Consider the following 20,628-nt stretch of genomic DNA (forward strand, 5'->3'; position numbering starts at 1 on the left):
TTTGTTTTTATGTTAGGTGTGGTTGTTAGTAATTATGAGTTTGCTGTCATTTTAGTATGCATGTTTTTTTAATCTTCTTTTTCTTAGATAAGTCCCTTTAACACTGCATATAATAAGGGCTTGGTGATGATAAACTCCTTGAACTTGACCTTATCTGAGAAGTGCTTTATCTGCCCTTCCATTCTAAATGAAAGCTTTGCTGGATAGAGCAATCTTGGATGTAGGTCCTTGTCTTTCATGACTTGGAATACTTCTTTCCAGCCCCTTCTTGCCTGTAAGGTCTCTTTTGAGAAATCCGCTGACAGTCTGATGGGAACTCCTTTGTAGATGACTGTCCCCTTATCTCTTGCTGCTTCTAGGATTCTCTCCTTCATTTTAATCTTGGCTAATATAATGATGATGTGCCTTGGTGTGTTCCTTCTTGGGTCCAACTTCTTTGGGACTTTCTGAGCTTCCTGGATTTCCTGGAAGTCTATTTCCTTTGCCAGCTTGGGGAAGTTCTCCTTTATTTTTTGTTCAGATAAGTTTTCCACTCATGGCTGTTCCTCTTCTCCTTCTGGTACCCCTATAATTTGGATGTTGGGATGTTTAAAGATGTCCTGGAGGTTCCTAAGCCTCTCCTCATTTTTTTGAATTCTCGTTTCTTCATTCTGTTCTGGTTGAATGTTTCTTTCTTCCTTCTGGGACTCCATTGATTTGAGTCCCAGTTTCCTTCCCATCACCATTGGTTCCCTGTGTATTTTCCTTCATTTCACTTGGTGTAGCCTTCATTTTTTCATCTAATTTGTGACTAAAATTAACCAGTTCTGTGAGCATCCTGATCACCAGTGTTTTGAAGTGTGTGCATCTGATAGGTGGGCTCTGTCTTGGTCACTTAAAAGTATTGGCTCTGGGGCTTTGAGCTGTTTTTCTTCTTGAGCCATAATGTTTTGGTCTGTTTGCTCCTGTTATGTATGAGGGGTGGAGCTTAGGTGTTCACCAGGGTGGGGCAACCCAAGTTGTTGGGTTGTGACATTGTATATGGGGTGGGGTCCGAGAGGGGGAAAAATGGCACTTTGCTCCACTCTGTTGCACCTCAGTCCCTTCCACCACTTCCCCCAAGCAAACCAGGCCTTTCTGGTGCTGATTCCCGTGTGGCTGGGCTTGTGTGTATTCTAGGACCCTGTGGGTCTCTCCAACAAACTTTCCTGTGAGGGTGGGAGTCTCTCCCTGAGCCTCAACCCCCACAAGTGTTTTCAATCGGTACTTTGAGGCTTTATTTCCTGGCGCTGGGACCCTGGGTTGCACGATCTGTCTTGCTTTCCAGTTATCTGCATGTAAATGTGGGACCTCTGCCTGGTCAGCCAGCCACCTTGCTTACGGTGTTTTGCTTCTTAGTCACCGCCTGGCTGGGTCTGCCCATTGCCACCCCACGCCCGGGGTCTGCCAGCCGCCGCCTGGGTGCCCAGGGTCTTCCCAGTGCCTCCTTACGCACCCATTGCCACCTTGGCGCCCGGGGTGCCTTGCACGCCTGGTGTCACCGCTTCCTGTGCCACCGCCCGACTGTGCCCTGCCTACCGGTCTGGATAAATGTGTCTATTTTAACTCCTTGGTTGTCGGACTTCCATACAGTTCAATTTTCTTTCAGTTTTGGTTGTTACTTTGTTTCTGAATTGTTGTTGTCCTTATTTTGGTTGTTCGAGGAGGTACAGTGTGTCTACCTACGCCTCCATCTTGGCTGGCAGTCCAGAGTCTCACCTTCATTCTCGAAGGGTATTTTCATCGGATATAGAATTCTTCGTAGAATTTCTTCATCACTTGACAGATGTGGTTCCACTGTCTTCTGATCCCCCCCATTTTCGATTCGACAGTCAGATACGTGGTGCTGTGTGTGGTGGGCTTTCCTTATGTTCTTTAATTATCCTTTTACTGTCCAGGCAGTCGGTGTGAATGACTCCTCTTTCAGTGCTGGCATTTGCACTCTTACCTGCACTCTTTTTCCTTAGTCAGCCTGGCTAGAGTTTTATCATTTTCATCGATGTTTCCCGAGAACAGTCTTTGGGTTTCATTTATTTTTCCATTTATCTTCTGTTTCCAGGTTCATTGTTTTCTGTTCTAATTTTTATTGTTTCTTTCCTTCAGCTTTGCTCTAGGCTTATAATGCCCTTCTTTCTCTAGTTTCCTAAGGTGGAAACTTAGATAATTGATTTTAGATCTTTCTTTTTTAAAATGATATATTCATTCAGTGCTATAACTTTCCTTCCAAGCATTGCTACGGCTGTAGCCAACAAATTTTGAATTTGCATTTTCATATTGTTCCAAATATTTTAAAATTTCTCCTGAGCCTTCTTTGGCCTACGTGCTATTTAAAAGTATGTTGCTTGATCTCTCAATGCTTTGAAATTTTTCATCTCTGTTCTGCTTTCCTGTTTAACTTCACTGTGGTCTGAGAACATACTTATGGAGGAACAGGATTATGTCCTGACATTGTGCATTTTATGTTGTGAGGGCCCTGGATTCTGTTATATTCTCAACATGTGTTCATTAGTTGTTTTATTAGGCAGTTATCTTCAAACTCTGCTCTGGGACGGCAGCCCAAATCCCACTTCTGGGTTTTTGTGTTGTTGTTGTTTGATGTCTTTTAAACTGAAGTCATTCCCATGCACGTGAGTTCAGTAATCGGCCAGAGACCAGGAAGGAGTCTCTGTGCAGGATCCGGGGCTCTCCGTCCCTGGGTCTCGCCCTTCGGCCCCCATCTCACCCTTTCCAGCTGATGTGGTTGATGTGAATTTTGTCCTCTGCTTCTTCAGGCCGGAAAGACTGCAGCTCTCCTCTCTGTGCTGTGCTGACCATGGCCTGCTCTCAAGATCGAAGCCATAAAAAGTGGGTGACTCCCCCCATGCTGTTCCCTTTTCCCCAGTGCTGACCCTTATCTGGAGTCCCCTGCTTTCATTCACTCTCCATCACCTTGAGGTTGTGTCTGGCTGTGTGTGCGGTCGAGGGGAGGGTCAGTTCAGTAGGATCTTACCTGGTTGTACGGGAGGAGAACCCCCAGCCCCACAACAAGGGGTAGGGAGGTAACGTGCCCAGCCCATGGCCACCCAGCTAGTGAGCTGAAGGCCTGGCATTCATCCCACAGGCCGAAGCAGCTCCAGCCCCTGCCTGTGCTTCTTATCCCGCTGATCTGCCTGCCGTCCCTGTGTAGAGAGGCCCGGGACTCCTGACTGTTCGGGTGGCAGTGGTGGGGTCTTCCAGAGTCTCTGACTCTCCCTTTGCATGAAATCTGTCCAAATTAAAAAAGGGATTTTATTTATTGCTTTTCCCCCCCGTCTGTTCATTTTTTTGTCCTGAGAAAGGATGGTGTTAAAGCGCCTCAGCTTTGAAGTTGGAGACATCTGTGACCTAATCCTGCCTCTGACATGTTACAGCCCCGGACGAGTCATTTCAGTTTCCTCATCCACAACTGGTGGGGAAACAACAGTATTGATCTCAAAAGGTTGTGGTGAGGATTAAATGACATACTTCACGCAAAGGTCAAATCACAGGGCTTCCCGTACTTCAGTACAGGAAGCTGTCATAAAGGAGACCTGCTGGGTTTTACCTGCCCCGAGGGAAGGGCGGCCGCGTGGGATGCTACGCGAGGTATTTCCCCTAGAGAGATGGCACATAGGTTCCTGAGCCCAGGACACTGCTGAGAGGACATTGGTGACATCCCTTGTTGGGAGGGCTTCTGTCACTTCAGCCCAGAGTGGGGTGAGTGGGTCCATGTTTGTGGGAAAAGACAGGAAGTCCAGAAGGCGTTCAGCTCCCACCTGAGATCCATAGCGGGGCAGGGAGGTCAGGCCAGCTCCCCAGCTCTGCTTCCTAAGTCAGTGGCGTGGTCACATTTCTTCCTCCCTTTCCCTTCCCCCTCACAGGCTGAGCCCCATGAGCAGGGGGTGGGCAGTGTGGCTCTCAGCCGGCCACACGGTGGGAGTGCTTCTTATAGTCCGGGGGCCCACGCGGGGGGCTGTGAGCACTTCGGCGATAGAAAGGGATGAGGAGGAGTCTTCGGTTTTATTCTTCTCCAGCGGGCCGGAACGGTATTTAGAAGAAACAAAGAGAGGCGGGGAAGTCACTGAAGAAAGAAGGATAGGAATGGAGGGTGGGAGTGGGAGCTGGTGAGTGGGCAGGAGGAGGGAGGAAGAAGAAACGAGCGGCTGCTGCCAGGACGAGGGCGGACAGGTCTGGCTTGGGCCTGGATGCAGGCCAGCAGGCAACAACCAGCGAGCACAGCAGCTGCCAGCCCCTCGTGGGGAGCTGGCACCGCATCCCTGCACTGCGGCAGGAAGCGAAAGCACTGTGCTGGGCTGGGAGGGTGAGCCTCTGCCCACCCAGCCTTACCTTTCTGTGGACGTACCCATGCATAGAGCACTGTCCGTGTTTTGTCTTTTACCCATTTTACTTATTTAATTTTCAAGAGACTTTGCCTAGACTGCCTTAGGGTCTCTTTTTTTTTTTAATAGATGGGGATCAAGAGGCTTAAAGGGGTTAAATGAGAAGCCTGCGGCCACTCAGCTTGTAAGTAGCAGAGCTGGGCTGCTCCATGCCCTGCATCGACCAGCTGCCTCTCGTATCCCAAGCTGTGGCTTGGCCAGGTGTGAAAATGGATGGGGACGGCAGGCCAGGGCCTTCTCGGTGGAGTTCCCCCGCCCACACCTGGCAGATTCTCCCAGAAGGCCATCCTCTCTCAACATTTATTCATCTATCCATTTGTTCCTGAGCTGCGGGTTAGATCCTAAGGAGACTGCAGTGAACAAGATAGACAGAGCCCTTCCCCCTCCAGAGCTCACAGGCTAGTGGGGTCCCTAGGAAGACTCGAAATGATTTGGAGTAAATTTTAAATCCAGTTTCCCTAACCTCAAGTTTTACACACGTACACACAGTCCACCTGTTCTTCGGGTGTAATGAATAATATAACCTACTTTATTTAGCCCTTAGCCTGGGCCAAGCATCTTTCCCAGGCCACCCAGCCACAAGGGGGCGCTGTAAGGGTGGGAAGCAGGAGTCTTCAGGCTGTCTCTCTAACCCCACTAGTAACTGCAAGCATTCAACTCAGTTCAGCTTCCCCTTCAGTGATTTTGGGCTCCCCAACTGAGCCTCATGTTGGCCTCTTGTGTCACCATGTTCCTCCCCTCCTACTCCAGCCCTGTGGGGAAGACCTATCTGCCTCACAATGCCGTGTCTGGATGTTGCCAAAAAGTCACTTGGAGCCTGTGTGTCGCCATAGCTGGCCTTCAGCTCTCAGTTTTCTCCTTGGAGCCTGCAGACACACTCTCCCCCTCCGGCTGTTCCCCTCCCGTTCATCCAGAGTTTCTGTGGTTGCTCAGGCCCAGGCTGGGGTTGCTGTTGCCCTTGACTGTCAGAGCAGCTCCAAATCAGGCACTTTAGGTTGGGAGTCTCCAGCAGGGCTCTCTTTCTCAAGTTGATCCCCCTTTTAAATAGCAAATCCTGGGAAAAGCGTGAGGAGCAAGGGATTCAGATCTCTGGCTTTCCGTGTTCCAGGAATCAGCGTTTGGGGGGAGGTGAAAGAAAAACAGATGCAGCACTAGCTTGCCAGGCACTGTGCTGCGGGAGCTCCTCAAATATTTCCCCGCCCTGCAGTGGGATTATCTTCCATATGTTTCAGGGTAGGAAACAGAGACTCAGAGAGGTTAAGCAGCTTGTCCAAGGGCGCACAGCCAGGAAGCAGCAGATCTGGGATTCCAGCGCCTGTTCTCCTGCCTCTTCACCACGTGGCTCTGGCCCTCCCACTGGCCTCTCTGGAACGGCAGACAGCACAGGGCCCTCTGCCCTCCCTTGACCTTCCATCACTGTACCCCCCAAGGTATTGGACGTTGCTCCTCTGCTTCCCTGCAGGCATTCAGGGCCACCTCCCCTCTTAGTGAAAGAAAAGCACAGCATCTGAGGGCCACAAGCAGGCCAGGACCCCACGGTCTACCAGACTCCAAAACAGAGTTATTGGGACAGATGAAATGATCTCTTATTGAACCATGTTAAGGAGATGCTGGATGGTGACCAGAGGGAGCCAGGGGAGGAGGAAGCAAGCCAAAGAGATAGTTTGGAAAAGAAAACGCTCTGATGGGCGCCAGGGGCCCCTGGGGCCGCTCATGTGACAGGAGGCCAGATTTCTCACTGCCCATTCAGCCCAGCCCTGGCGACTCTAAGCCTGGGTTATAAATAGCTGGGAATATAAATGTTGGGCAGAAAGAGCAGAGTCCAGCTCGCTCTTGGGCCAAGAAACATGGAGTGGGGTGGGGGGTGGGGGGTTGCTGGTCGGGGGACAGCGGCTGGTCCGGAACAAAACTTGTGGTTAGAAAGAAAGATCTGTTTCTCCCAGCAGCGCCCGTGGGACAGATCTGGGTCCTGAGCCATCCTGGGGTGGAGGTCTCCACAGGATGCTGGGATTTATAGGCACCCTGCCCTGGGGCCCAAAGTGCCTCACTCTATCCAAGATGACCACGGACACCTCGGTAGGGTCAGGGTGCTCTGAGGGTTGTGTGGATGCAGAGAAAACTCACTATCGCTGAGCACCCACGCATTATGATGGCACCACTGAAATAAATGCACTAATAGCAACCACTTCCTGAGTAGCTGCTACATCAGGGAGCATGTTAAGCATTTTACATATTGTTGTGTTGTGATTGATGCCAACAGCAACACAATGACAGTAACTGCAGCTTCTTGGGCCCCTTTTAGGATCCGCCACCGACTGGGGCCTCACAGGTCATCGTCAGCGCCACCAGGCTGCCGCCATTGTATCCTTACAGCTGCAGTGTGCAGCATTTGTCAGGGCGAACTGGATTCTGACATCTACCTTGGTAGGTAGGTATTCTTACCCACACTTTTCAGATGAGGAAACTGGGCACATAGAGATTCAATGACTTGCCCAAAGTCATATAGCTCATAATTGGCAGGTAGAGACTTGAATTTGGGCCTCTGATTTCAAAGCCTTAGCCCTTTCCACCACAAATTTCTTTCCAGGGAAGCAGATGCTGAGAAATGCTTCTTGGGTGAACGAATGAATGAATGAATGAATGAGCCAAGGAAACTGTGCTTGTAGAAGGTGATGTGTAGGATTTCCAAGCTCCCAGAGGTTATGTAGGTCGTGCAAGGTCACAGAGCCAGAAAGCAGCAAAGTAGGTAAGGAGAGCTGGCTCTGGTCTCCGTGCCAGCTTCCCTCACAAGCTTTCTTGCTACCTGGAGCAGAAGCAGCCTCTTTTTGGCCACCGTTTTGCCCTTACTCATGCCTGGGGTAACAGTGGATTCCGATTTCCAGGCCGCCTCATTTCCTACCCTTCAGGGAGCCTTTAGACAGACACAGGGCTGGGCCCCGCCCCACCCTGCAACCAGGGCAACCGGCCAGCCAGTCACGCGAGAGTCACGCTATTATCTCTCGCTTGCGGTCCTTCCAGCTGGAGTTCCTGCTGGGTGGGCTGGTGTCCCCTGGATTCTGAAGGCTGGCCAGGCATCGCCTCCTCACCTGAGCCTTCTGGGAAGTCTGCCACAGAGAGTCTACGCTGTGGTGTGGGGACAGCCGGCTTAGTGGCCTTGGGCAAACGAAAGGCCCTTTTCTGGGTCTTAGCTTCAACTCATCCCCAAATGGGGGGACTTGGCAGGGTGGCCTGCCCGGTGTCGCTCCGCTTCCTGGACTCATCCTGCATGATCCCACTGAGAACCATCTGCAGCGGTCCCCCACCTCACTCTTGCTTGGGAGGGGAGGGCTCAGTGAAGGCATTAGGGCCTCCTTCCAGGCTCCCCGAAGGGTGGGAAATGAGTCGGCAAGGAAATGAGGATTTGCTGTTAATCCAAGCATGAGTAAGGGCAAAACAGTTGCCAGAAAAGAAGCTGCATCTGTTCCAAGTGAAGGAAGCCAGCACTGGGACCAGAAACAGGACTCCTGACCCCTTTGCTGCCGCTCTCGCTCCTGTCCCCCAACTTCATCCCATGACGCTACTTCCCTCTAGGAACAGACCCCTCTTTCTCTTTTCTTTGACTTTTTCAAAGAGTGTCTGCATGCCCTGCACTCTCTTCCTCAGCATGTACCCTTTCACCTCTTGCAGCAGAGTCCCTACCCTGCTCTCCTGCCCCCATTCTCAGGTTTCCTGCCCTATGCCAGCTCTGTGACACTTCACCTTTCTGACCATGCCATTATTGTAACAGCCTACCCTCTTGTCGTCCTCTGATCTCGCTGGCCACATTCTCTCCATTCCTTCTCACGAGCTCACTCTTAGATATGAGTGCTCGCCCAGATAGCATTAACTCTCCTTCCCTGCACATCCCCACGTTTCCCCAAGGCTCTCATTCTTGGCCAAGTCTTCACCATGACTCCCGAGGCTCTGCAGTCAGCCCAGATCTCTCTTCTGAGCCATGGGCCATTCCTCACATTTTTTCAGGGTGGCCCACAGCCCCTCAGACTCAGGAATGTCCCAGCCTGAACTCATCCTCTTCCCCACCAAACCTGATTGCTTTCTGAAGACACTGTCGTTCACCTGGTTGCTAACACGGAATCGTGAGATGCATCAGGTCCTTTCTCTGTGCCCCCACCACTTCCCAGGCCCCTCGTCCACGCCATTCCAGTCCGACTTCAGAGCCTCTTCTACTGCCTATGTCACTCTCTGCTGTGGCTCCTCTTCGGCTCCTCAGGTCAGGCCCCTCTGTCCCCTCGCCAGACCCATTCTCTGCACAGTGGCCTGAGTGACTGCTTTAAACACAAATGGACTGTGACACCCCCCTGCCCCAGGCCCTAAGTCTCCCCATGGCTCTCGGGCACAGGCTCGGCGCGGTGCAAACCCCTTCGCCTGGCGTACTCTCTCCCTAGCTAGTCTGTCTTCAAAGTTTTAACAAATAGTTTTATGGAAGTATAATTTGTATATAATAAAATTCACTCATTTTAGGTGAGAGTTTGTCAACTTTGGGTAATCGTACGTTACAGATAGAGTCCCGTTGTCATCACCCTAAACATCCCCTGCGTTCCCATCGCAGTTACGCCCCTAACCCCGGGCAAGTGTCACTTGCATTGTGTCACTACTGTTTTGTCTGTCCCAGAATTGCCCCTAAACAGGACCATGCGGATTGTAATCTTCTGTGTCTGACTTACTTCCCTGAGTGTGATGAAATCCGTGCATATTGCTGTATGTGTTAATATTTCACTCTTTTCATTGCTGAATAGTATTCCTCCGTAGGAATGTACTGCATTCTGTTTATTCACTTACTGATGGACATTTGAGTTGTTCCCAGCTTCTGGCTAATGTGGATAACGATGCCGTGGACATCACTGTATTAGTCTTTGTATGGACAAATGTTTGCATTTCTCTTGGGTACCCACCTGGGAGTGTGATTGCTGGATTGTATGGTCAGTGCACGTTTAATTTTATAAAACACTGTTGTTACACTGGTTTCCAAAATGGCAACAGAGTTTTGCATTCCCAGCGCTGCGCATCCTCTGCAGCAGGTGATACTGTCAGCTGTTTACCCTCAGCCATCCTGACGGGTCACAGGGCTGTTTCACTCGCCGATGACTAGCAATGTTAGCGAGCGCCTCTTCCTGTGCTTGCTGGCCGTTTACATGTCTTCTCTTGTGAGTGCCTGTTGATAGCTTTTGCCCACTTCTTTGAATTCTTCTTCTTCTTCTTCTACTTTTTTTCACTTAAAAATTCTAAGTTTTTAAAATGTGGTAAATGCAGCTCTTGGTCAGATATATTTTGCGAATATTTTCCCCAGTCTGTAAGCTTTGTGGTTTTTGAACCTCAGATCGTGAGTCATTAATGAGTTATGAAATCAGTTTAATGGGTCAGTACCAGTATAGATATTTTGAGCAGAGGAGACCAGACGAATCACTTACAGGAGACATCGCACACCGTAAAAGCAGGGCGTCGCTTCCCACACTTTCAACTGTGTGTGTGTGTGTAACCCTGAGTCATGAATGAAGACGTATTACTTCCTGTGGTCATAAAGGTGGAAAGCCTCTACTCCAGCCTCGTAGGTGCTCAAACTATGCGTTTTAATGACGGAAGAAGTGAATGAATGGGCTGGCCAAGGCTGGGCAAGTGCTCCCAATCTGCTGGCTTTCTCAGGACTCCTGTGATTGCCAGCTCATCTGGAAGTCCCTCCAGTGGCGGCAGCAGCAGCAGGAGGGGGCCTGGAGCCCCTTTTACAGACTGCCTGCCGCCTTTTGGTTGAGATCCCATGTTGGTGGCGTTTCTTCAGCCACGTCCCTGCTTTTCTGTGTGTGGCCCTCGACATGCAGACTCCTGGGATTCTCTGTGTGCAGGATTGGGAGGGAAGTCTAGACAGAGAAAAAGAAACACTTGACTTTATTGTAGGCCCCCTCAGGGCCTTAATGTGCAAAGGGACAGTGTGGATCTCCAAGAGGGAGATCAAGCTGGCATCGCTTCCTAAATTTATTTGATCACAAAACCTTTCATCAATTGTATTAGTCAAAAGGTGCAAGTAACTCCATCGTCCATCAACTGAGAAATACACAATCAAAGTGTGATATATCCAAATGATGGAATATTACTTGGCCCTGAAGAAGGAACGAAGTACTGACACATGCTGCTAGAGAACACAGTTTGCAAAGCGGAGGCTAAGCGAAGGAAGCCAGGCATGAAGTGCCGCATATTGTATGACTCCTTTCATTCCGTGTCTGACCTGCCCAGACCTGCACGTCAATAGGGACAGAGGTGGCGTAGTTGTTGCCTAGGGCTGGGGAGATGGGGCATTGGAAGGTGAATGCTGAAGGGAACAGAGTTTCTTTTAAAAATGATAACAATCCACTGAATTGTACACTTTATTTACTTATTTATTTTTAAAGATTTTATTTATTTTATTTTTAGAGAAGGGGAGGGAGGGAGCAAGAGAGGGAGAGAAACATCAGTGTGTGGTTGCCTCTCATGCGCCCCCTACTGGGGACCTGGCCTGCAACCCAGGTGTGTGCTCAGATTGGGAATTGAACTGGCAACCCTTTGGTTCACAGGTCGGCACTCGATCCACTGGGCCACACCAGCCAGGGTGAATTGTACACTTTAAATGTGTAGATTGTATGGTATGTGAATTCTCTCTCAGTAAAGCTGGTACCACACACACACACACACACACACACACACACACATACACCCCTTTCCTCATGGAGCTTTTTGAAGGACTGGTGCTCTAAGGAGCCTGGGGAACAGAGATCTAAGCCAGGCCAGCTGGGTCTCCCTGGAGGACCAGGTTCACCTGTAGATAGATCTTGAACTTCCCCGGAGCGAAGCCAGTGTGGTTTTCATTGCTAAGAGAGCCAGAGACACAGCCAGTAGAGGCCTGCACACTTACACTTCCTCCCGAGGGTGCAGAGACAGAGCCAGGGCTGGATAAACATGGAGCAGGTTTTTCTCCCCTTTACGACCCAGGGAGAGGACAGGCCCCTCGGCGCTCCCTACCAGCCTCACCTGGGAGCCAGCAGGCAGCGCCCTGCCTGTCCTGTAGACACCCTCTGTACTGGTGAGGGAGCCAGCCCAAAATAGCGCAGGTCGGGACACCAGTTGGGAAAGCAGATGGGAAAGTCTGGGGCTTGGGTAGGAGCAGATGTGGGTTTTGTTCCCAGTTCTGCTGCCTTTCTCTGTAACCTTGGGTGCAGCGTTCACTCTGGGTCTCAGCCTTCCTACTTTGGAAAAGAAGAAAAGAATTTCTGCTCTTCTGTCTCAATAAGGCTTCTGAAGGAATCCAAGACAAAGACAGTTAAGGCTGGAAGGGACTTTGATGCTTGAATCTGCCCTCTACTCTCCCCACCACGCATAACTGCTTAAAGCCTTCTACTGCCAGGGATCTTAGGTCTCCCATTTCATTGCTCAATAGCTGTGGGTGTGGCTGTGAGAAGCCCTTCCTTACACTGAATTGACTCCTGCAAGCTCTCCCTTAGTCTTAGTTCTCTCCTGAGGGCATCCTGGAATGCGATGAATATCTGTGCTATGACTCCCAGCAGAGCCCACCTCATTGGGCCCTTGCTAGGTGCCAGGAGCCCACACCCCACTCAGAGCGAGCTTGTTCACTCCTGCCTTGTTCAGGGCCAGTGGTCTGCACCGTTCCTGCACCTTACCCTCCTGGCCTGGGCCGTCTGTCCCAGACTCCCTTTACTTCTCAGACCTGCTGCTGTACAATGCCTGGGTTGCTCCCCTTTCCAGCTGCAACTTCCACTTGTTGCTCAGATGAATATTCTTCATGACCTTTGCAAGGGACGCTCCACACCCACCTGGTCCCGGAAGGCCCTGCCCCACCCTGCTGAGTCTGTGGCTGGTAGTCCTGCTGGGTTGTTCCAGCCTCGGCAGAATGACCAACTGGAGAGCCCACCGACTCTTTGGAGATAGTAACCTTGCCCATCTGTCTCCGTGTTCCCCTTCAGTGGGAAATCCCAAGTCCATCACCCCCTTCAAACGGCCCACCTCGGTAGGAGTTCCATCTCCTGAACTGACCGCAGGTTTCAGCACAGCCTGACCAGGGCCAGGCAGGCAGGCAGGGGAGCCTTACCTTTTTCTCCTTCTAGAAGCCACCTTGTATTAGTGCCTGAATGTGCAAGGTCACAGAGAGGGGAAACCCTTAGCATCTAGGTGTGCCACCCTGCTCAGGTGGGGTGGTGTACCCACGTGGCACCAGTCTCCCTTGTTGCATGCCCTGACCCTTGTGACCTCACAGGTCCTCCTTCCCCAGCCCCATTTTTTCATTCTCTGTGTGAAGACAAGTTAAGTTTTGCCACTAAGGAGCTTCTTCGGCTCCTCAGGGCAGCCCGATGCCCAGGCCATCCTCGCTGCTGCACTGGATGTCTCTGCTGGGATGGGACTCAGCCTGTCACGGTCCCTTGTCTGGCTGGCTACAGGAGCCACATCCCGCATATGGGCCGCTGTCTCAGTGAGTCACGGCACCACGGCGTGTTTATTAGGGTGGCACGGAGCTCATCTTGCCGACTTTGGAACTATGAGAGCTGGCTAAGTTTAGAACGAGCCTGGAGCACGAGGACGCTGTGTTCCTTCTCTTCCTGGCAAAACACGGGACTTGAGCTATTCTTTTCATCTTCATTCTCCCAGACAAGTCCTGAGCTTCGTTTACCACTAGATCTGTCTTCTTCCAGCAGAAACTCGTCTGTAATTAAGGGGGAAACACCCCCAATCATCTAAAGGTTGGAAAGCTTCAGAGAATAGGAACATTTTAAGGACTTTAACAAAGGCTCTGAAAAACAGAGCATTTGTATCCTTAGAGCAGATGTCCTCCAGTCAGTTTCTGTGGACGGGCTTCAGGGGAGGCAGGGCCCCCTGCATTCTCGTGTGGATGGGCTTCTCCATGGGAAAGAGATCCACAGCTTTTCTCAGGCTGCCGACAGGGGTGTGTGACCCATGCCTGGACATCTGATCTGGGGGTAGTTATCAGAGGAACTTGGGCAGCAGGTCTGAGGGGCTAGGGAGAGTGATTTGGAATGAACGGGGAGTCAGAAGCCAGCTGGGATGTGCTACAAGTTAGATGAGACACTAAGATGGGCCCAATACTAGCACCCACCTTCGAGTGTTCTGCTCACAGTGATAAGCCGTTTTCCACCCTGGAGAAATTGTGTATTAGGCTTGACTGCACGTTGGTTCTCCGGTTGGCCGCCTTCCACCAGCTGAGCTCCTCCCTGCCCCTAATCCCACCGCGTGAACTTGGGCGAGGGGAGTCTACCTGGCTGGTATCCTGTAGTGGTCAGCAAATTCGCCTCTGTGCTAACACCTCTGCCTTCCATTGTATGGTCTGGCACTTAACTGGTGGCTGCTGGCTGCATGGAGGCCACTTGGGATCAAGAGACCCAGACCCAACACTGAGACCTGCCACTTGTAAGGCGCTCTTGGGAAAGTACTAGATCATTCGGAATTTATTTTCCTGCCCTGGCTGGTGTAGCTCAGTGGAATGAGCACAGGCCTGTGAGGCAAAGGGTCGCTGGTTTGATCCCCAGTCAGGGCACATGCCTGGGCTGCAGGCCATGTCCCCAGTAGGGGACACATGAGAGGCAACCACACATTGATGTTTCTCTCCCTCCCTTTCTCCCCTTGCCCCCTCTCTAATAAAAAAGAATTTATTTTCCTGACTTAAAAATGGGGAGAGTGATAAATCATGCCTATACATTCCAGGGAAAGGTTTGGAAGAGAAAAGACCTCACATTTATTGACATTTACTGTGTCAGGCCACTTGTTTATAATAATTATCCTTTTTGAAGTTTACAGTTTGTAAAACTCTCCTAGGTTGCTGTGAGCACCTGCTAAAACCAAATTCTCAACGAATGCCTAGTGGACACCCTATTCTAGGCGCTGGGGGTACAGCAGTGAACAAAACAGGGCCCCTGCCTCGTGGAGCCGACGTTCTGGCGCAGGAGACAGGCCACACGCCAGCGCACGGGTGCGGGGCCAGGTGGTGGTGAGGGCAACGCAGGAAAATAAAGCAGGGGGAAAAGAGAGGGACAGGGGGCAGGGCTTGTGTCCGATAGGGTGACATTTAAGCAGAGAACTCAGGAAGTGAAGGAGCAGCCAGACCCTGGGAGAAGGGGATTCCAGACAGAGAGAAGAGCAAGCACAAAGGACCCAAGGTGGGGACGTGGCTGGCTTGTTTAAGGAATTGCAATTGTAGGGAGTGGTCAGTGGGGCTGGAGCCGAGGGACCCAGGGAGGAACAGTAACTAGGAGAGAACCTGGTGAGAAAGTAGTCAACCCGGTAAGGACTTTGGATACCAGGACCGTGGCTATAAGAATGTAGTGCAAATAGTCAAGAACTATGCACAATACATGCATCTCTCCCTTTATTGGTCTTTCAGAACTTTGGAGCCTAAAATATTTAAAAAATTTTATTCTTTTTTGCATAGAGTTATACTTCCCATGCAGTAGACCACTCAGATTTTTAAAGTAACCAAAGGAACCACCCAATGGAACCACCATGTAAATCAAGACACAGAGCCTGCCGATCACCCAGAAAGTTCCCAGAAGCAGCCGTTGTTCCGATGTCTGTCGCTAGTGAGGGCCTTTCTCTGTGCTTGAACACCATGAAGCAGAATCACACAGCAGAATCACACCATAGCCATGAAGCGGAATCACACTGTGTACTGCTGTGTAAGGCTTCTTTGCCTCAGCATGGCAGGTTTTGGAGAGTCCTCCATGTTGTCGCATATGAATTGTAATATATTGCAATTCATTACTTCTTCTTGTTCAGCTGTATTCCCTCTACCCAACATTTGAAATAATTAGTCTCTTTACTTTGAGTCATTCTCAAGGACATAGTCGTGACTTATTGTGAAGCTCAGACACGCCGGGTGGACTGAGATGCTGTCACCTGCAGGAGGAAATGCGGGAGGCCTGTGAGCAGGACACCCAGAGGCCCCAGGGCTGGTCAGCCACCTGGCCACAGACCGGCCCTGGTATCAGCCTCTCTCTGATACTTGGGTCGAGGTGGCTCTCAGCATTTCAGTACCCTACATAACACTGGAACCAACCTCTTTGAATATAAAGCTTCCATCGCTCCTTACTGAGATGATTCTCTTCAAATAGATTACCAAGAAGCGGAATTACTGAGTCAAAGGTTATATGCTTTCAAATGATTGAATTATTTTCCAAAAGTTAATAATAGAGTGTAACATAAATGCAGTAGGTAACTGTTACTTTTTTTGGTCTGTCTTGAGTCCTCTCCTTAAGGAGCCTGCTGTTTTTCAGTCCCCCTGATCCTGGTGGGCTGTCGCTCCAGCTGCCCATGCAGGCACCCCATGTCAGGAGTGGGCAAAGCACCCAAACCGGCCAATCAGGGAACCTCAAGCCTTTGGATGCAGCCATTGGCCAATCGTAGATACGAGACATAAGCTGGGCGTATCACAATCCTTTTGGGGTAGATAAAACATTCGGGGTGGAAACGACTTTAGACTTATAGAAGAGTTACAATACAAAGAAAAGTATACAATACAAATAACTTTTTCCCCCTGAACCATTTAGAACACGTTGATGACGTGATGCTCTATCCCCATGTATTTCCTACAAATAAGGACTCTACTATATCAACTATCAAAATCAGGAAATCGATGCTGATACATTACTACCATCACACCCTCAGATCCCATTCAAGTTTCACCAGCTGTCCCAGTTATATCCTTTAGAGCAAAAGAATCAGTTCAGAATCACACATGGCATTTACTTGTCGTGACCCTTTAGTCTCCTTCCATCTGAAACAGTTCCTTGATCTTTCCTACCATGACCTTGACCCCTATGAAGATTACCGGCTAGTTGTTTCGCAGAATGTCCCTCCTGTTGGGTTGGTCTGTTTCCTTATGATTAGATTCCGATGGTGCGCGTGTGGCAGGGAAGATTACAGAAGCGCAGCTGGGTTCTTCTCAAGGCCTCCTATCAGGCAATTTTGAATTGTCCCCTTACTGGTGACATTCACTTTGCCCCTGAATTCTGACAGTGTTGGCCAGGCTTCTCCACCGTGGAGGTAACGCTCTTCCACTTTGCAGTTCATGAGTGTTTTGAGGGGGTTTACTTTGAGACAATGTGAATGTCTCATTTCTCATCGAGCAATCGGTTTATTTGTTTATTTGTTTACTTATCTCACTGTGAGCTCAGGGCTTCCTACTTTGTGCAGTGGGTTTATTATCTTTGCTTTCATCATTTGTTTTGATGTCCAGATTGTCTCATGTTTGGCTTGTGGGAGCTCCTCCCACAAGTGTCCTTTGGACGTGTCCCTGTTAGTCTTTAAGTGCTTCCTTCCTTCCTTTCCTTTTTTTTCTATCACCATTTGTCTTCCTTACCTTCCTTGCTTTCTGATTTAATAAGATGTTTTAGGTTCACCTCGTACTTTTCCCAAATCAGCCCAGGAGTCAGTCATTGTCCCTACAGAGTTCTATTCCCATTCAGTGCAGGGCACATTTAAAGACCAAGGGCTGTGCCCCAGGTGTGCTCATTAGGATTTGGGGGACTCTCTCCTATTTCTCCATATCAAACATCATGAGTTTTCATCTTTTTGGAAGTTTTATCATACTCTGGAATGGAGAGTCTCCGTCTTGAATTACAGTGTCGACGTCCATGTAAACCTGCAGCTACTGGGAGCCTGAGTAAGATCCCGCTGGGGAGTGAAGTCAGGCGGAGGTGAGCGGACTTGAGAGGCAGGGGGACGTAGGCCCATGACTCGGTTAGATCTGCCCATCGCTGAGTTCCTTGAATGTCTTGGCTACATGAGCCAATATGTTTCTTTTTTTGTCTGAGCTAATATGAATCAGGTCCCTTGCAAGGGATCAATATACCAAACTTATAAGTGACTAATCTGCGTCTTTCTGTTATGGGATCTAGGCTCCAGCTGGTGAGTCCTGTTCCCCTCCATTACTGGGGAGAGAGGGGTCATCTATCCATCAGTGCTTGTGACCGTGACCACATAGTTGTGTGACTCTCATAGTCTCCCCTGCTCCACGTGACCCCTCTCACGCCGCTGTTCGTCTCCCCTGACAGGAGTCTGCGCTGGCATCGAGACAGAGGCGGTGCGGGGAAGGACAGCAGCCCCTCCGTGGGCCTGCCCCAAGCACGGACACTCGTTGCCCTTCAATGTCCCACGGCAAAGGCCGGACGGCAGTCGTGGTCAACCCAGCGTTTACCCCAGGCTTGGCCGTGGCGGGAGAGAACTGCAATGTTAGAGAAACAAATTTCAACCTGGCAGCTGACAATAGCTGCTCCTGGGGAACCTGGCCCAGGGCCCAGCTTGGCCTTACTGTTGGCCTCTTTCACTCGCTTGCGCCTCCGTCCTTTTCCCTCCTCCCCAGAGAGAGGTACAGCCTTGGATCTTCACTGTCTGCCGGCAGATTGGCATTTTTCTAGGATGACTGATTGGGGGACTGGCTGGTTGCTAATGAGGCAGGGTAATAAGAAGCTAGGAAAATTCCTCGTTGAGTGGAATGGGGAAACCGAGACAAGATAATTAAAGAAGGCCAGATAGTCTGACCAATTTACAGCCGGCTAGTGAATCACAAGCCTTTATCTTCCCTGACCAAGGACCCTTGAGAACAAACGGTTTACACATCTCCTCCCTAACCAGAGACTACACAGCTTAAACCACCCTGTCAGGGAGACAGGTAACACAGACCTAATTAGTGCCATTTGTGCCAGCCAAACCCAAGAATGGATACAGTCAGGGGAACAAATAACAAAAAAATCTCAAGATAAAAGGAAAGCAGTGAAGCTGAGCAGAGAATGACCCCTGACTCTGCTACATGCTCATTCATTTTAATGCACCAGCATATTAAAACACGCACCTGGAAAGCTGATGAATATTCTACTGAAACCCTCCCGTAAAACCTCCCCGAAGACTCCCACCCCCTGGAGAAGACAGACAGTAACCCTCAAGACAAAAGGCCAATGTGGGCACGCCCATGTCTTTTCTGGGCCATGAACTTTTTACTTTCTTCTAAACTCTATGGGTCCCCATGAGACTTGCAACCAGGGCAGGCTAACCCCCTGACCTGTCCCCAAGGCCCCTTTTCTCTGACTTCCCAGTGAGCTGACAGCAGCCCCGCCTGGGCTCACTCCCTCCCTGTTAGTTTCTAGAGAGCTGAGGCAGACCACCACCTCGGCTCTCCCCTGTACTCCTTCTGTCACAAGCCCACCCTTTGTTTCCCTGTCCCCAGCTTTAATAAATGTCCTCTCACCCAGACTCGCATTGTGAACTTTTCTACACAAAATCAAGAACCCACACGCTATAGGCTTGAGGCAAAGCAGGCTTTGAGCCCAGTCCCTTTCTAGTGACACTTCAAGAAATAAAACTCTCCTCCCAAGACAAGCTAGGAGAATTCAGGTGTTTGCCATTGTATGTGACCAAAGCCTGAGGATTTCCTTCACTTTCTAGAATGACACCAGGGGCCCTCGGCACTGGGGGGCTGAGCCCTCCCTGCCCAGTCCTGCTGGCTTCCGTCACCAACAGGAAGTGAGGATGGGCCTCTGAATCTTGCCTGTGAATGCAGGCCTGACCCCCTGGGGAATGTCCCGGGCAAAAAACACTCCCTTGAACACACACTCATGCACACTCACACTTACACACACATACGGTTTTGTCCCAGGGACAGGTAATTTTCTAAGCAGCGAGGTCCATGTCTATATGCGAAGCAGGGCGGGGGCTGGGACCTCGTTCCTAAAGAAAACACCACGGAGCACATTGAAGGCTGCCCTTTCTGTCTGCCTTGGGCGGCTCCAGAATAAGATCCGGTCTAACCCCTGGTCAGCCAAGGCCCATAAAAGAAGGGCTTGTGCCCCAAAGGCTAATTTAAGACTTTTCTTCTCTCTACACAGAGAAAAAGGAAGCTTTGAGGTTAGTATTTATTTTTTTCCCTAAAAAAGTTTCAAAAGTCTCAAATAACTGTTTTAAACACTGCTCAAGGGTAAAGTTACTGGGCTTCGGGCCTCCTTCCCCTCTTTCCCTTCTAGGAGCCTCTGCAAGCAGAAGGTTGTCCCCAAGCCCGGTCCCACGTCAGGCGTAGGCGGGGGAACAGGAGACCACGTTCCCCTCCAGGGCAAATCCCTGGGCTCGAGGTTTCAGCTCCTCGGCTCGTTGTTTCCCTGTTGTACCCGCTTCTGTGCCAGGCTTGGTGAAGGACTGTGCTGATTCTCAGATGCCTGTGGAGGCTCAGAAAGAAGTAACCTAGGGTCACACAGGGACAGGCTGAGCTGGGAGCCAGCCCACGGCTGGCTTACCCCAGAGCTCGGAGCTCGTGTGTTGGACCAGCAGCCTTTCTCACACAACTGCTCTGCACACAGAGCCTGCACGTCTGCTCACCCGCCCAGACCACAGCTTCCTCACTCTTGCCCAGAAGAAAGCTTCCCCTTGTCTACCCTAGGTCTCTCTTGCTGTCCCTCTTGCTTTGTTTCCCTTGCCCCAAGCAGACACACACCCTCCTCTGGCAGTCTTAGGCATTCCTCCCGACCACGGTGTCTCTCGGCTCCCTCCTCCTTACCAGAGAAGAACTCCATCCTCAAAGGCAAGAGTCCACAAAAGCCTCTCTTCCCGGCCTCCCCCTGCCATCATCACTTTCTGTTGCAACGCCCGCCTCTCTACCTCCCTCCCACCACCCCCGCCCCTGCCCCCCCCCTTGTTGGCCCTGATCTGGTTGCTGCCCTGCCCCCACCCTCCGCGTGGCTTTCTCCTCCATGTTAGCACTTACACATCTTTCATCATCTCATGTCTTCAATCTTATTTACATACATCATATAATTCAACCCGTTCTTTCTATTTGCTCTGTGCCGGGTTCTCAGAGGCCCTCACGGTGAGCGTGTCCTGCAGAGGCAATGGTTTCTGGTGATCGAGGACAAGGAATGGCAAGAATGCAAGTTCTCAGGCCAGAAAAATGTGCCTCGAATTCTGCCTTGGCCACTAACCAACTCTGTGGCTTTGAGGGACTTTCTGACCCTCGCTGTGAATCAGTCTCCTCTTCTCTCACTCTCTTCTCATCGTACTTCTGTGCTGATTCATTGGGATAAACGTTTCATTCATTCCAAAAACATGTCTTTACTGAATGAATGGTATGCACCGAGTATCCGGCGTTGCATCTCTCCCTTCAGTTCAGTGACCCACAGCGCAACAGGTAAGGCGCCCGGTGTGA

General features: G+C 50.5%; 2 long non-coding RNA genes across 3 annotated transcripts; one reads left to right on the forward strand and one right to left on the reverse strand.

Annotated features, from left to right (window-relative positions):
* Window positions 1–2,701: 2,701 nt before the first annotated feature.
* LOC128626210 (uncharacterized) lies at window positions 2,702–17,569 on the forward strand. Its single transcript, XR_008390136.1, has 4 exons — window positions 2,702–2,862; window positions 5,648–5,845; window positions 6,718–6,843; window positions 17,495–17,569. It is a non-coding gene; the product is annotated as an uncharacterized LOC128626210 (long non-coding RNA).
* Window positions 14,844–20,062, reverse strand: LOC119049897 (uncharacterized). Of its 2 annotated transcripts, none has more exons than XR_005082634.2 (2): window positions 19,984–20,062; window positions 14,844–15,338 (listed from the first exon to the last, which is right to left on the reverse strand). It is a non-coding gene; the product is annotated as an uncharacterized LOC119049897 (long non-coding RNA). The 2 variants fall into 2 exon arrangements; XR_008390135.1 differs by having other exon boundaries at window positions 14,844–17,664; window positions 19,984–20,034.
* Between the last annotated feature and the right edge of the window lie 566 nt (window positions 20,063–20,628).

This window comes from Artibeus jamaicensis, unplaced genomic scaffold, assembly GCF_021234435.1.
Source record: "Artibeus jamaicensis isolate MK-2021 breed Jamaican fruit bat unplaced genomic scaffold, CSHL_Jam_final contig_1998, whole genome shotgun sequence".
NCBI lineage: Eukaryota > Metazoa > Chordata > Mammalia > Chiroptera > Phyllostomidae > Artibeus > Artibeus jamaicensis.